This window comes from Phoca vitulina, unplaced genomic scaffold, assembly GCF_004348235.1.
Source record: "Phoca vitulina isolate PV1807 unplaced genomic scaffold, GSC_HSeal_1.0 scaffold20, whole genome shotgun sequence".
Classification (NCBI taxonomy): Eukaryota; Metazoa; Chordata; class Mammalia; order Carnivora; family Phocidae; genus Phoca; species Phoca vitulina.
In genome coordinates this window covers 12,563,594-12,577,177 of record NW_022589723.1, presented here as the reverse complement: position 1 = coordinate 12,577,177, position 13,584 = coordinate 12,563,594, and the positions used below count along the sequence as shown (strand labels likewise).

At 38.8% G+C, this 13,584-nt stretch overlaps 1 protein-coding gene across 3 annotated transcripts in view; it reads right to left on the bottom strand.

Moving 5' to 3' along the window:
* Positions 1–12,303, bottom strand: part of CTDSPL2 (CTD small phosphatase like 2) — a 76,734-nt gene extending 64,431 nt beyond the window's left edge. The window contains exon 1 of one of the 3 annotated variants that reach the window (XM_032417112.1): positions 11,796–12,303. The gene's annotated coding sequence lies outside the window, so the exon portion shown is untranslated. The remainder of the gene's footprint in view (positions 1–11,795) is intronic. The other 2 variants (XM_032417111.1, XM_032417109.1) reach the window with 2 other exon arrangements.
* Positions 12,304–13,584: the final 1,281 nt, after the last annotated feature.

Sequence of the window (13,584 nt, the reverse complement as noted above, 5' to 3'; positions counted from 1 at the left end):
AAAGACGGGTTTGGGGGAATGATAACAAAAATTGTAAAGGAGGGGCTGACCATAAGGTAGTTGGGGAGTAACTGCAATGTTTAGGGAAGAGGAAAAAATTTGCTCTTCCCGCTGCTATGTTCCATCCCGGCACCTCCACCTTCCACCCTTGCTGGCGGTCCCAGCGTACCATCATCGGGCGGTCCTTGTGGCACCGGACGCCAAAATGTCAGGCCCCAACAGGGACTAAACCATGGAAAAGGTAGAGGGAGTTTATCCCAAGCAACCTGAGCACAAAGAATTCATGGAATTACAAACTACAGCTCTAGAACAGACAGGAAACCTCCTCTAATTGTGGAATTTTGCCTAAAGATCCATTTTTATACATTAACTGGGGTCTGCCTACACAACAGGAAGTTGGGGGGGAAAATGCTGCTACCAGCTTAACAACAATTAAAAAACTGTATAAACTGCAAAATCAAACTTTTCTTGAACCCATCAGAGAGCTGAGGTCATAGGACAACCAAATAAGTATTCAAGAAAAGACAAGGATGTAAGCGCTGGCTCACCTGCAGAACAAGGGGAAAGACAGCAGTGCCATAAAAGCAGGTAAAAAGAATTCGTCTAATTGTTAATAAATGCCTTAAGGCAAAGTGGGCTGTCATACAGTGTAGTACTCCTGGGAGCCCTAGACCCCATGGGACTCTATATTTGCAGTATTTTTGCCACAGACCTCCACCAGGTGCTCCCAATGTGGGAACATGTGACTAGAAAGAATCTTCTGTAGTGCAGGGCTGAAGAGAAGAGCAGCTTCTACCAGGGAAAAAATATCAAAGCCCTAACCAGATCCTTCTCCCCTAAGGAAAGAAAATTTTAAAGCTGGGGGAGGGGCAGCAAGTCCAGTCACCTTCAGGGCATAAGTGAAGACATCATTAAAATGATGGTAGAGTCAAAGAAAAACCCTTCTACCACTATGGGAGGGGCAGGAAAACAGTTTTGGGCCCAGGATCTTAATACCATTGCCTTCAGCTACCTCCTACCACTGAGGCAAGGCTTGAAAACAAGACCTGAAAAGATGCAAGGCCTAATTTAGCATAGAGGGGCAATCACTGACAGAGCCCCACCCCTGATGTCTAGATACACAGGGCCTACCCTATATTGAGACTGAACCAGGACAACAAAGATATTCCTGACTCCACCACCAGGTGAACAAGCACAGATTAACACAACTGTAATATATCACTGGAAGAGAATCAGGAGCATCTACAGTCCACACAGAGGCACAAGGGCACAAGGAAAGCCAAAAACCGAGAGTCAATCAGGAAAACTGAGAAACACATTCTCATGCCTCAGTTTCTAGCTAAAGGACAAAGTAACACTAGAGAGGTATGAAATCAATGGCGCACTTAAAATATTCTTTGCAAAGAAAAAAAAAATCCTTTGCAACAACAAAACCAAAATTCAACTCATCCAGACCCCCTACACTAAAAATCCCGGTCTCTACTCAGTCCCTACTGCGCTATTCATGATATCTGGCATTTGATAAAATACTGCAAGACACACAAAAAAGAAATATACAACCCACTGTCAAAAGACAAAGCATTCAACAGAAACAAAAACCAATGAGTTTTACAAAAACAGAAAACTCAAAAAACCAAAAGTTGATTTTTAGAAAAGATCAGTAAATTGATAAACCTCTAGCAAGACTGAGGAAAAAAAAAAAGACACAAATTACAAATATCAGGAATGGAAAGGGGAAAATCAGTACACATCCCACAGACATTATAAGAACAATAATGGAATATTTCAAATAACTTTATGTCCATATATTCAACAGTTTAGATAAAATGGTCAAATTCCTCAAAAAACATGAACCACCAAAGCTCACACAACAGGTAACCTGATCAGCCCTGTATCTATTTTAATAAATTGAAATTATAGGAAAAGTGTCCAACACAGGGGTGCAGATGACTTCACTGGAGAATCCTACCAAACATTTAAAACAAAAACAAAAAACACCAAATCGACACAAACTCTTTTAGAAAAAGGAAACACGGGGCGCCTGGGTGGCTCAGTTGGTTAAGCAACTGCCTTCGGCTCAGGTCATGATCCTGGAGTCCCTGGATCGAGTCCCGCATCGGGCTCCCTGCTCGGCAGGGAGTCTGCTTCTCCCTCTGACCCTCCCCCCTCTCATGTGCTCTCTCTCATTCTCTCTCTCTCAAATAAATAAATAAAATCTTTTAAAAAAAAAAAGAAAAAAAAAGAAAAAGGAAACACTTCCCAACTCATTTTATGAGGTCAGCATTACCCTGATAACAAAATTAAATGATACATATTAATTGGGCCAAGTACCAATCAGAAATTGCATACACAACATCTGCAATAACCTAATATTATTACTTAAACTTAAAATATAAAGGGAAGAATTTTGAACATGCACATACTGCTTCATCTTGGTAATTCTATTTATGTTAGAATTTAACATATCCTCTAGGTTTTCTGGAGCTCCATTACTAGGTAAGCTCTTTTCTATTATCAGTAATATAGAATAAAACAAGATTGGGAAATGAATACACTAGGGAAATAAATGTACTACTAATGAATGAAAATGGTACAATTTAGGTAGATTACATCATAAAACAAACATAGCAATGGGGGCAATGACATGTTAAGCCTAAGAACTCATGACCCTGCAGGGGGGGAAAGTATATAATGTAAAACGTTTCCACTTTTTTCAACATTTAAACCAGATCTCATTACAGGAATAGAAAAAGCTGATGGCTCAGCAATCTAAAACTCGGCAATGAAGTTTGCTTTCTATTTACCTACAGGACAGCTAAAAGGTTTGGAAAAGTAGTGTGGGCTTAGGGCGTAGGGAGAAAGCCTCTTCCAAATGTTCACTATCAATTACAAAATTAATTCTGCTAGCTTCCCTATCCCCTCTAAATTTCAGACTCACATCCAACAGCCTTCTCAACACTTCTCAACACACTCAACACGTGGCACCTAAATTCAACTTACCCAAAACTGAACTCACTTTCCCACCCACATTCCCATCCCACCCCCATACCCAAACCTGCTCTTCCTACTATATATTTCCTACTTTATTCCTTTTTTTTTTTAAGTTTATTTAAGCAATTTCTACACCCAATGTGGGGCTCAAACTCATGACTCCGAGATCAAAAGCCACATGCTCTACGAACTGAGCCAGCCAGGAGCCCCTCCTATATTCTTGATCACAAATAACGCTACCAACCATCTACCTAATCAACCAAACCAGAAATCACCCTAAACATCCTATTCATTCCTCCTCTCTCTTGTCCCCTATAGTCGATCACCAATCCTGATGATTTTACCTCTAAAACATTTCTCAACTTGTCCCCTTTATTTTTTTTTTATTTTTTTAAAGATTTTATTTATTTATTTGAGAGAGAGAGAATGAGAAAGGGCACGTGAGAGGGAGGAGGGTCAGAGGGAGAGACAGACTCACTGCCGAGCAGGGAGCCCGATGCGGGACTCGATCCAGGGACTCCAGGATCATGACCTGAGCCGAAGGCAGTCGCTTAACCAACTGAGCCACCCAGGCGCCCACTTGTCCCCTTTAAATCCATCCTCCACACTCCACAAATCTGCCTGTTCCTTCTTATTAACTGCCTTCAAAATAAAGACTAAACTCCGGCATTATATATAAAACCCTACACAATCTATCACTCCAAGTCTTTTTTCATTGCTATTTGCTGCCCCACTCTACGTGCTCCAATAATAGTTCCTGTCCACACTGTTCTGCTTTTCTCTACCTCAAACATTCTTTCAACTAAACTAATTCTTATCTTCATCACTGAAAGCCCAAGTAACATGCACCCCGTAAGTTAAGTAACCACCTCCACATCCCTAAGCCTATGGTAAACCTATGATTATCTCTACTTAAGCTCTTAACAAATCCTACTGAAATAATTTAAATATCTTTAGCTCCACTAGACTGTAAGAGTCTTGAAGGCAAAAGTCTTACCTGTAACTCCAGTAACCTGGCACAAAAGAAAACTCAATCTTTGTTTAACTGAACCATAATTTTTCTCATTTTCCTCAGAGACCAGAGAAAGGGAAAAAAAACTATGTCACTAAAACATAAATAATCCTCACTGCAGCAATCAATTCCTGCTCACAAAAAAGAGGCCTATAAATAAAACTAAAAATGTTCCTTCCTCATAAGATTTCCTTCCTCTTCACAAAATCCCTGATTCCAAGCAATATTTGAAGCAAACAATTACAGTTACAAATTATCTTGTGTTAACAAAATTATAATAATGCTACAAGCATAAACTCAATAATTTGCTATTGAGGTCTAGAGTGCACAAATTTCTATCAAAACAACAAAAGAGCACACTGCATATATAAAGGATTCTTAACAAATTATCTAGGACTAAACTGATGTATATCCTTTAAACAAGTATTTGCTGAATAAAGCAGAGAAGAGGGAAATAAAAGTAGGTAATAAAGAAAACTGTAAAAAGATCAGAAATCAAACTTTAAAGGAAAGTCTGGGTTTTCCCAGAAAATTTAGGTATATACAAATTATACATTAGCTATATAAAGAATATATGCATGCAAGGTTATGGAGTAGCCTCCTCAGGGAGATACTGAAGGGGTAACAGGGAGGTACCCATCCCGAATCTATCATTAGTTAGCTGTGACACTGATCAGGCAATGATTAAGTCATTCAATCACTCTAGCATTTCATTTCCTCAACAGCAGAAGTTGTTACTGGACATCAGATCTGTGCATTTCACTACATGTAAATTTTACCAAAAGAAAAAAGCTGCCAAAATGGGAAATGAGTCATTAATTAATCTGAGCTGTTTTCATCCTTCTATTACATACAACTCATCCCACAGCACCCTAATTAAGACAAACATTTACTACATGTTAAAAAATCTTCAAAATGGTTCATCATTAATAAAACAAAGGCTTTACTGGACTAGATGACCCCTTTGGTCTCCTCTAGCTCTAGATTTCCATGGGTTTGTTAATTTATACTATTACAAATGGTATCACTACTAAATTTATATTAAAATTTATATTATGAAAGAAAAAGCTAAAAATCACTGCCTTCATTGATACCAAATAACATTTTCAAAAGTGTCAGCATCTGTTTTCACGGTTTATTTCTAGCCTGACTAATCTGAAATCAACAGCTTCAGGTATTGCAACTCTCCACTTTAATCTCCACTACTTCCCTAAGCTTTCATTAAATGACTTCAGAGAAGGAAGAGATTTCTCTGTCCCTCCCACTTACCACCTAATAAAAGTCAAAAGTCAACTAGAGCAGAAGGAGTATGTAGAGGGGTATTATATAAGCATCAACTCCAGTACAAGGAGAGTTTTCATCAAATCCTTCCCCCAAAAAGTGTGTGATAAAGATAGGTGGTCTTTTTGGGTTATTACTATTTTTGATACATGATTTTGTCTTTTTTTATTAGCTAACATTATAGGATTCTTCAGAAACTACTAAATATAATAAACTTATAGTCAAAAGCATTTGTCAAAATATAGAGAATATACAAAAAATAAAAGAGCTGCTGAGTTAGGTTGATTAAATTATGAGGTTTTTTTCCTCTCAAAGTTTGCTTTGATGAACAAGAACAACAAAGAATGCTTTTTCTAAATCCATGATCAATTATTTTTCTCTGGAGAAACAAAATATGTGGATTGTTAAATTAGTGATGACTAAAACACTCTATGAGAATAGAGGGCATTATTCAGTTTGTTAATCACTGAAAATACTAAGGCACAGTCTTTCAGATATATGTTTTAAAATACTACTAGCAGTACCCCAACTTAAAACCTTGTATGTCCTCAGTAGAAATACCCTTAGGACAAAATCAACATATATTATGGACAGCATGAGGTAGTATGTCCCGCTGAGGACATTTTTTATTTCTTTAACCTAATCTTTAATAGAACAGTAATTTGGAGGGGCACCTGGGTGGCTCATTCGTTAAGTGTCTGCTTTCGGCTCAGGTCATGATCCCAGGGTCTTGGGATCGAGCCCCACATCGGGCTCCCTGCTACGCGGGAAGCCTGCTTCTCCCTCTCCCACTCCCCCTGCTTGTGTTCCCTCTCTCGCTGTCTCTCTCTGTCAAATAAATAAATAAAATCTAAAAAAAAGAACAGTAATTTGGAGATTGTTTTAATTTTAACTACCTCCAATAAATATAGTTTAAACATCTTGTAAAAAGGGCATTCAACTACATGGTATGAAAGAAATTCCTATCAATAACACTTTATAATACAATGTGTTAGCAAAAATGTAATTTCTGAATTCTTAAGAATTGAGTACCATAATATTCATGAGAAACTTCTTTTTCCTCAAAAAGCACATAGGAATTTTGTCACTCCAATCTATCATTTTTCATCATATTACTATCCTTTCTAGGACATATATATATTCCAACATTTTTGTTTTTTAATTTGCTGGGTCACCTGTATATATACATATTACAATGTACTTATTAGATACATTAACAACGAAAAATTGAAAATAAAAAAAGTGAATTTAATTTTAGCAGAATTTTCCTAAGAGTGCTTTTTATTTAAGTAGTTCTCACCAAAACTGAGCAAGAGGAGAAATATAGCTACTTATTTATACTCTGATTAAAACTTCTATTTAAAGAAAATTAATTTTATATTAAACCTACTCTCAAGCTAGTAGAAATCTGAAACCTGCAGAAAACATTAATTTATTAAGAACCAATGAGATGTTGACAAAAAAGAAAAATAGTTATTAACTAAAAATCTTTAAAATTATGTAGTAAAACACCAAGGCCTTTGCCCAAAATATATTTACAGTATCTGAAATAATCCCTATTATTCTTATACTACCTACCACATAAAAACTGGTCATTTTGATGGAGAAAAACTAAAGACAAGATCTATGAAGGGTGAACTTTTTTTTTTTAAGTAAATTCTACCCCCGACATGGGACTTGAACTCACAACCCCAAGATCAAGAGTCACACGTTCTATGGGCTGAGGTAGCCAGGCACCCAGAGTGAATTTCTATTTAAATCACTAGTAGGGGCACCTGGCTGGCAGTCGGTAGAGCATGCAACTCTTGATCTTGGGGTCATGAGTTCGAGTCCCACGTTAGGGGCACAGATTACTTAAAAATAGAATCTTTAAAAATAAATAAATAGTCAAAGACAAGGTATAATCACAATTCTCTAACAGAAGTACCTTTTGTTTGCTATGACTAAAAAAAATAAAAATAAAAAGGTATACTCCCAATAAGGAAAAAGTGCACAATTGTTTGAAATGTGATTGTGAATATTTTTCAAATAATTTTTATCAGTACCTCAGAAAATTAAAGGATTGTATAATTATCTTATTTAACAAAATATACTAAAGCAGGTACTTGTAAGGTCAGTGAGAAGTTAATCATTTTCAATGCAAGAGAATAATCATACATATTTGGGGAACACCAGGAAAAAAACAATTACTACTACAACAAATAACCATAGTTTTTTCTCAACTAAAAAGATACTTATGTGTTCTGGATATTTTTAACAAGTAATATATTCAGGGCGCCTGGGTGGCTCAATCGGTTAAGCATCTGCCTTCGGCTCAGGTCATGTTCCCAGGGTCCTGGGACTGAGCCCCCAACTGCTTCTCCCTCTGCCCTTCCCCACAACCCGCTCATGCGTGTGCTCTCTCTCTCAAATAAATAAATAAAATCTTTTAAAAAAATTAATATACTCTTTTTTCAATAAGGCATTAAAAATTCCTACTCAAAGATTACTTAAACTGGTCAACATGAGAAACTTAAAATATCAGATTATGCTGCTAACAGGGTCTTAATCTTCCCCTTCTTACTTACTTTTAGCAACATCTCTGCTTTTTTATTTCCCAAAGAATTCCTTTTTTTTTTTTTAATATTTTATTTATTTATCTGAGAGAGAGGGAGCCCGAGCAGAGGGAGGCACAGAGGGAGAAACAGACTCCCTGCTGAGCAGGGTCCTGGGATCATGACCTGAGTCCAAGGCAGAGACGCTTAACCAACTGAGTCACCCAGACACCCCCCAAAGAATTTCTTGATATGGAAGTACTTAGTCCAAAGGAAAAAAACATTCTTCCTAAACTATATAAGCAACTATTACTAAATATTAATCTCAATTATTTCTTAAGTATTCAAGTGCCTTCTAATAGCACAGCTTTATGTTTGTTTAAAGTAGTAAACACATTTCCTTGTACTAAAATTATTATAGCTATTATGAAAACCTGATTGCTAGAACCTCAAGTCAAAGTACTGCTGATGATTCATGTTTCATCTAGACATACTTCCTTTCCTACAATCTCTCTAAATTAATACAAGAGAGTTTATGAATACCATAAAACAGGGGATCCAAAATATACTCAACTGGCCTATTGTGACCTTATAATAAAGTTAAAAGACTCATTACATAAAAATTTTACAACACTATTTTTTTTCAGTGGCATATCAGTGTTTTTCCCTCCACTCTTCTAAAAATACCATACTAACTGGGGGACCTGCAGATGAGGGAAACAAACAAAAGGGCTGGCCAAACCTATAAGCCGTACTTGTCCTCACGGTTCTACCATTCTTCTTTAGACCACACTTAGTCTCACCCCTCATTACTGTCAGATTCACAAGATTCTTAAAGGACTCCAAGAAACCCAAGCTTCTCACTACAACTCAACCCCTACCATGCCTTTCTCTGCTAGACAGTGTTCCTATATGCCACACCTCTCCTGATCAGTAAGTACATAAAAGCTTACTTCTACATTCCACTGCCTCTGAACCCTCACCTGTTTGTAGTACCAGCAAGTTTATTTGATAAACTAATATGTAATAATATTGCCAATAAAAGATAATAGTTTAAAGTTTCTCTTCCAGAGAATTTGTGATTTTAAACAGATCATTTTAAAAAGAATTCCATAACACACAGGAGAGACACAAAGTTTGGCACTGGCAATTCTCAAATTATACTACACAGTCAACCACCTAATCTACCTAACTGTAATGTAGATCCAGTTACAACTTAATACAGTTTAAACTAAAAATTAATGTAGTCATATACAACCAGTACTGAATATATGTCTGGCTTGGATATATGCCTCATGGCAAATGTCAAATAAGTGAAAACTAAAACTACAACTGTATGGTTTTATCCTAAGTCCTATATCTGTTAAATCTTCTCATTTTCATAGTAGAGCAAATGACCCTCTGTAGTTAACCCAGTTAAAACAGGTAATTTTTTTTAATTTAAAAAAATTTTTAAGTATCTCTATATACCTCTAACGTGGGGCTTGAACTCACAAGCCCAAGATCAAGAGTCGCATACTCTACCAACTGGGTCAAGGAGGAGCCCCTAAAATGGTCAGGTAACTTTTTAACCTACCCAGAATAATTACCTTAGCACACCATATATGAGGCCTTCTCAGAACATTTGATATTTATGACTTACAGTGTCTTTTCTACTTTATGCTTTTCACAACAACTTGGTAAATTACAAATATAATTACAGACTGTTTACTTCAAATTCTAACAAACCACTTTACTGCATTAATCCAAAGTACAGTCCTATGACTGAGATAATTTAATACCATTTCATTCAATCTGCAATTAATTCTATAGTTACAAGTCTAGAGCCTAGTACATCTTTCTGAACAACAGGTCCAAGTTATTTTTTTAAAACCAGAACTGTATGGATTTTGTTCTATAATAATCTTGTGAAGAAACCTCTAGACCAGAAATCTCAAACATGAGAATAGCTAGATTAATTTGGGAGAAAAAACTTTCCCAATACCTAATTTCTTAACAGTGGAAAAAGAATGCTCAAATGAAATACCCGAGACATTATGTAGAATATTATAAAACATACCAATCCTATTCAGTTTTTCTATACAATCCTATTTGGAATTTCTATACAGCTACAAGTCCACAGAGATTAAGGACTATAACACTTAGAGCTCTTACAACCTTTCAACCCATACTGAGAAGAGTATGAAAAGAGCACAGGTACTGAATGAATGCAGAATTAAAACAATTCGGGAGAATTCTTGAAGACAAAATCTACATACAACGCTTACTCAGCTATCTGTAAACCAAATTTTATTAAAAACAATGCTTTATAGACTACCCAAAAAGGTCATTAAAACAGAGATAAAACCTACACGAGTCCAATAATTTATTTTACATTCCTTTAAGTCACATATTTGGCCCTGTTCCTTAAACAAATAGGCTCAGCAAGTATCCAATATGCCCTCACCTCCACTTCCCAACCCCTATTCTTTTGGTCCTAAAAGACAAGTATGAGGTTCAATTCAATCCTAAATGACTGCTTCACCTAAGAGCTACTTTTGCCTTGACTTTCTTTATGACCTTGGGGGGAATCTACCAAATGACAACTATAACGAAGTTGGTGTGTTCTTGTTTATCACTGAAATTTAATCCTAATAACCTAACATTAGTGAAGTCTTCTAAACTGAACCTAGAGAACTAAAACCTTTGAGTTATAAACATCGACTGATGTGTAACATGAACCATATTTTAAAAATTTAATTTGACTAGTTAAGGGGGAAAAAAAAACCCCACCAAGCCCCCAAATTCAATGAGATGGAAAAACAAATTCTGAAAAACATCAACAGTCTCCTCATTACTTCTCTTTAGGACAACTGGTCTGCAATGTTAAAAAAAAGGGGGGGGTAATAAAACTAGCTCTAACTAGCGGTTTCCTTGTTTTTATAAGAATTACAGTTGGACAACAAATGAAAATTTAAAACTTGGCAAAGAATGGGGAAACTGTATATAAAGAAATCTACAATCTGAAATTTACTAAGATACAACTATCATTGAAGTCACTAATATGTATACCCATACTGGGCAGTAATCATGGTACCACTTTATTAGCACTAGAAAGATAAATCCTTGCCTTGGAGGAACATTTACTAAGTACATTTCATTTCAGGATCTTAGGGCAGTTTACGAGCAGTATCTCTTTAGGCTTCCCTAAGGTACTCTAAAGTGCTTAACATCATTCACACATCCAGCCACCACTAGGGTGAGAAGTAAATAAACACGATTTACTTATGCAATTATTTACCACAGAATTCTAGTCAAGAATGAAAAAGTAAACATCCATATAGTCATTTAACACCCAAAGAAAGCGTCGAATACTACGGCCGATAAGATTCACCCTTAATTGACCACTACAGAAACCACAGGCCTTCCACATGGGCTGTCCTTTACTACTACTCTTGATTCGAAAAAGTAACAATGTCAACTCAACATTTTAACAGTATAGAAGATAAACAGAACTTGATGAAATCTCTAATTCCAGATCCTCAAAAGATGTTTATAAAAACTGAGAAAGAGCAACGCCCCCCTAAAAGCACCATACTAGAAAAGAATGAAATATCGAAAACATTAGGTGGGCCAAGGTTAGAAAAGCTGATCTAACCCAATTACCCGGAGGGACCACAGGGTTTGGGACTAGGAACGTGAGATCGGGGTGGGGGTGGGTAGCAAAGTGAAATCTAACCCCAGAAATCACAACACAGGCCGCAGCCTGGGAGCTGAAGCTGGCGGGAAGTGAGCTCCCTTTCTGTTCCCAGGGGAAAGTCCAGAGAAGAGCGGCTCCACACGGCGCACTTACAAGGCGCCAATAGTGCATGCCTACCAAGGCACCGGAGCCGCTGGAGAACCCGGTTAAGAAGGGGAGGAGACCCCGGCAGACGGCCCTGGAAGAGGAGGAGGACTAAGGTTGGAAACAGCGGCAGTGTCTGGACGAGGGGGATTACCTAACTGTGACGACAGAGAAGTGTCCTCAGGCTCCGGCGATGGTCCCGACTGCGCAATGTGTGGTGTCTTTCCCGCTTAGCCCGCAGCAGCAACAGAACCAGCTCCTTCAGCCAGTCGCCATTTCCCGCCTACCGACCTGCTGCACCGCACGGACAGAGACCCGGATGGAAAGCGGCCTCTCCGCGCAGGCGCCTTGACTTCCTCCTCCCCCTCCCGCCACAATTCCGCGAGGTGGGAGGGAAGGAATGCGGGAGGCCTCAGCGGCAAAAAAAAAAACAAAAAAAACAAAACACACACACACACAACAAAAAACAAACAACTTTTGCTTCCGTAAAAAGCGCTTGAGTTCCTGCCGCCAGAAGAAGCTCACAAGCCAGATCCCTGACAAAAATTGAACGCAGGCCCTTAGGACCGATTGGAGGAACAAGGACAAAACCTATCAGGATACGCCAGGGCCTGGGGGATATTTGTACTTTAGGGGCCTCCGTAGCTGGCTGTGTAGTGATTGCAGGGGGAGTAGGGAGTAAAGCGTTGGGAGTGAAGAGGCGGGGACCCGAAAGACGGTTTTTCCTCCCGCTGCTAACGGAACTGCTTAGGCAGAGCTGGGAGGGGGAGCGCGCCCTCGCCCCGGAGGCGGGGCTTAGGAACGCGTCGCTTACCCTGGCGGCTAGGGTTTAGTAACCCGGGCGCGCCAGGTGGGTGGAGCCAAGTGGGACAGGGTGGGACTAACGCCTTGGCGCGCTGGAGGAGGTAGTGTGTAGAGAGCGCTCGCGGAGGCCGTGACGAGATGAATCCTTCCATCTTTCCAGGGATCCCGGTGGCCCTTGAAGGTCCTCTTTCCAGCTCTCTGCCTAGAGAGCATTGCAGTTGCTTGTGGATCTGTCATACAAACCCCCGCCACTCGACTCCAAACCATGTCGGCGGTGGTTCTGCCGAGAAGTCAGATCATTCAGGCAAATGAGTTCCTACCTGCATGCCTGGGTCTAAATACCGTCAGCCTTCCGGGGTGAAATGTATCAATCCAAGCGTCCAGCCCTAGTGGAATATCAGAAAACCAAGTGTAGTGGTTGGAAGAGCATCATCTGTTTACTAAAACTCCGGGCCATTCACATTATTCAATCAAGAAATATTTATTGAAAAAACACAGTGTGTGAGGACCATACTAGATGCGAGGGATACAGCAAGGCAGACACGGACCCTGCCTTCCAGAGTTCACAGTGTATTGAAGAAGACAGACAAGTAAACAATTTAAATATAATGTGCTAAAATGACCACAAGAAATTCTTGACAGGCGTACAACTGGGGGTCTGAGAAGGCTTTCATGAGATGACATGAGGAGTTTATGTTACAAAGGAAGGGTGTCTAGGTAAAGGAAACAGATGGAAAAATCCAAAAATGAGATTGCATTGAGCAGTTATGGGGAAATAGTTCTGTGCACCAGGGATACAGGAGTTGAGGGGAAGATAGTGGAGAGAGATGAGACTGAGGTAAGCAGAGAACCCTTGTGAATCTGGTTGTCTCCAAGTGTGGAGCAGGTGGGTTGTCTCCTGAAAGCCTTATGTACTGCAGATCCTGTCAGAGCTCAGAGTTCATTTGCACCCGGTATCTTCCTAATACAAAATGCTCTGAATGAGACATTGATTGACAGCCCGTGGTGTAACAGTGTGCAGAACTGGTATTAGTCCACAAAATAATAGATTCCTGAAAAACTAATTGGAAGTCAACAGTTACTGATTATCCAGTCTGTATCATGGAAAGCAATAGAATACAGACTTAAAAATTACCCCA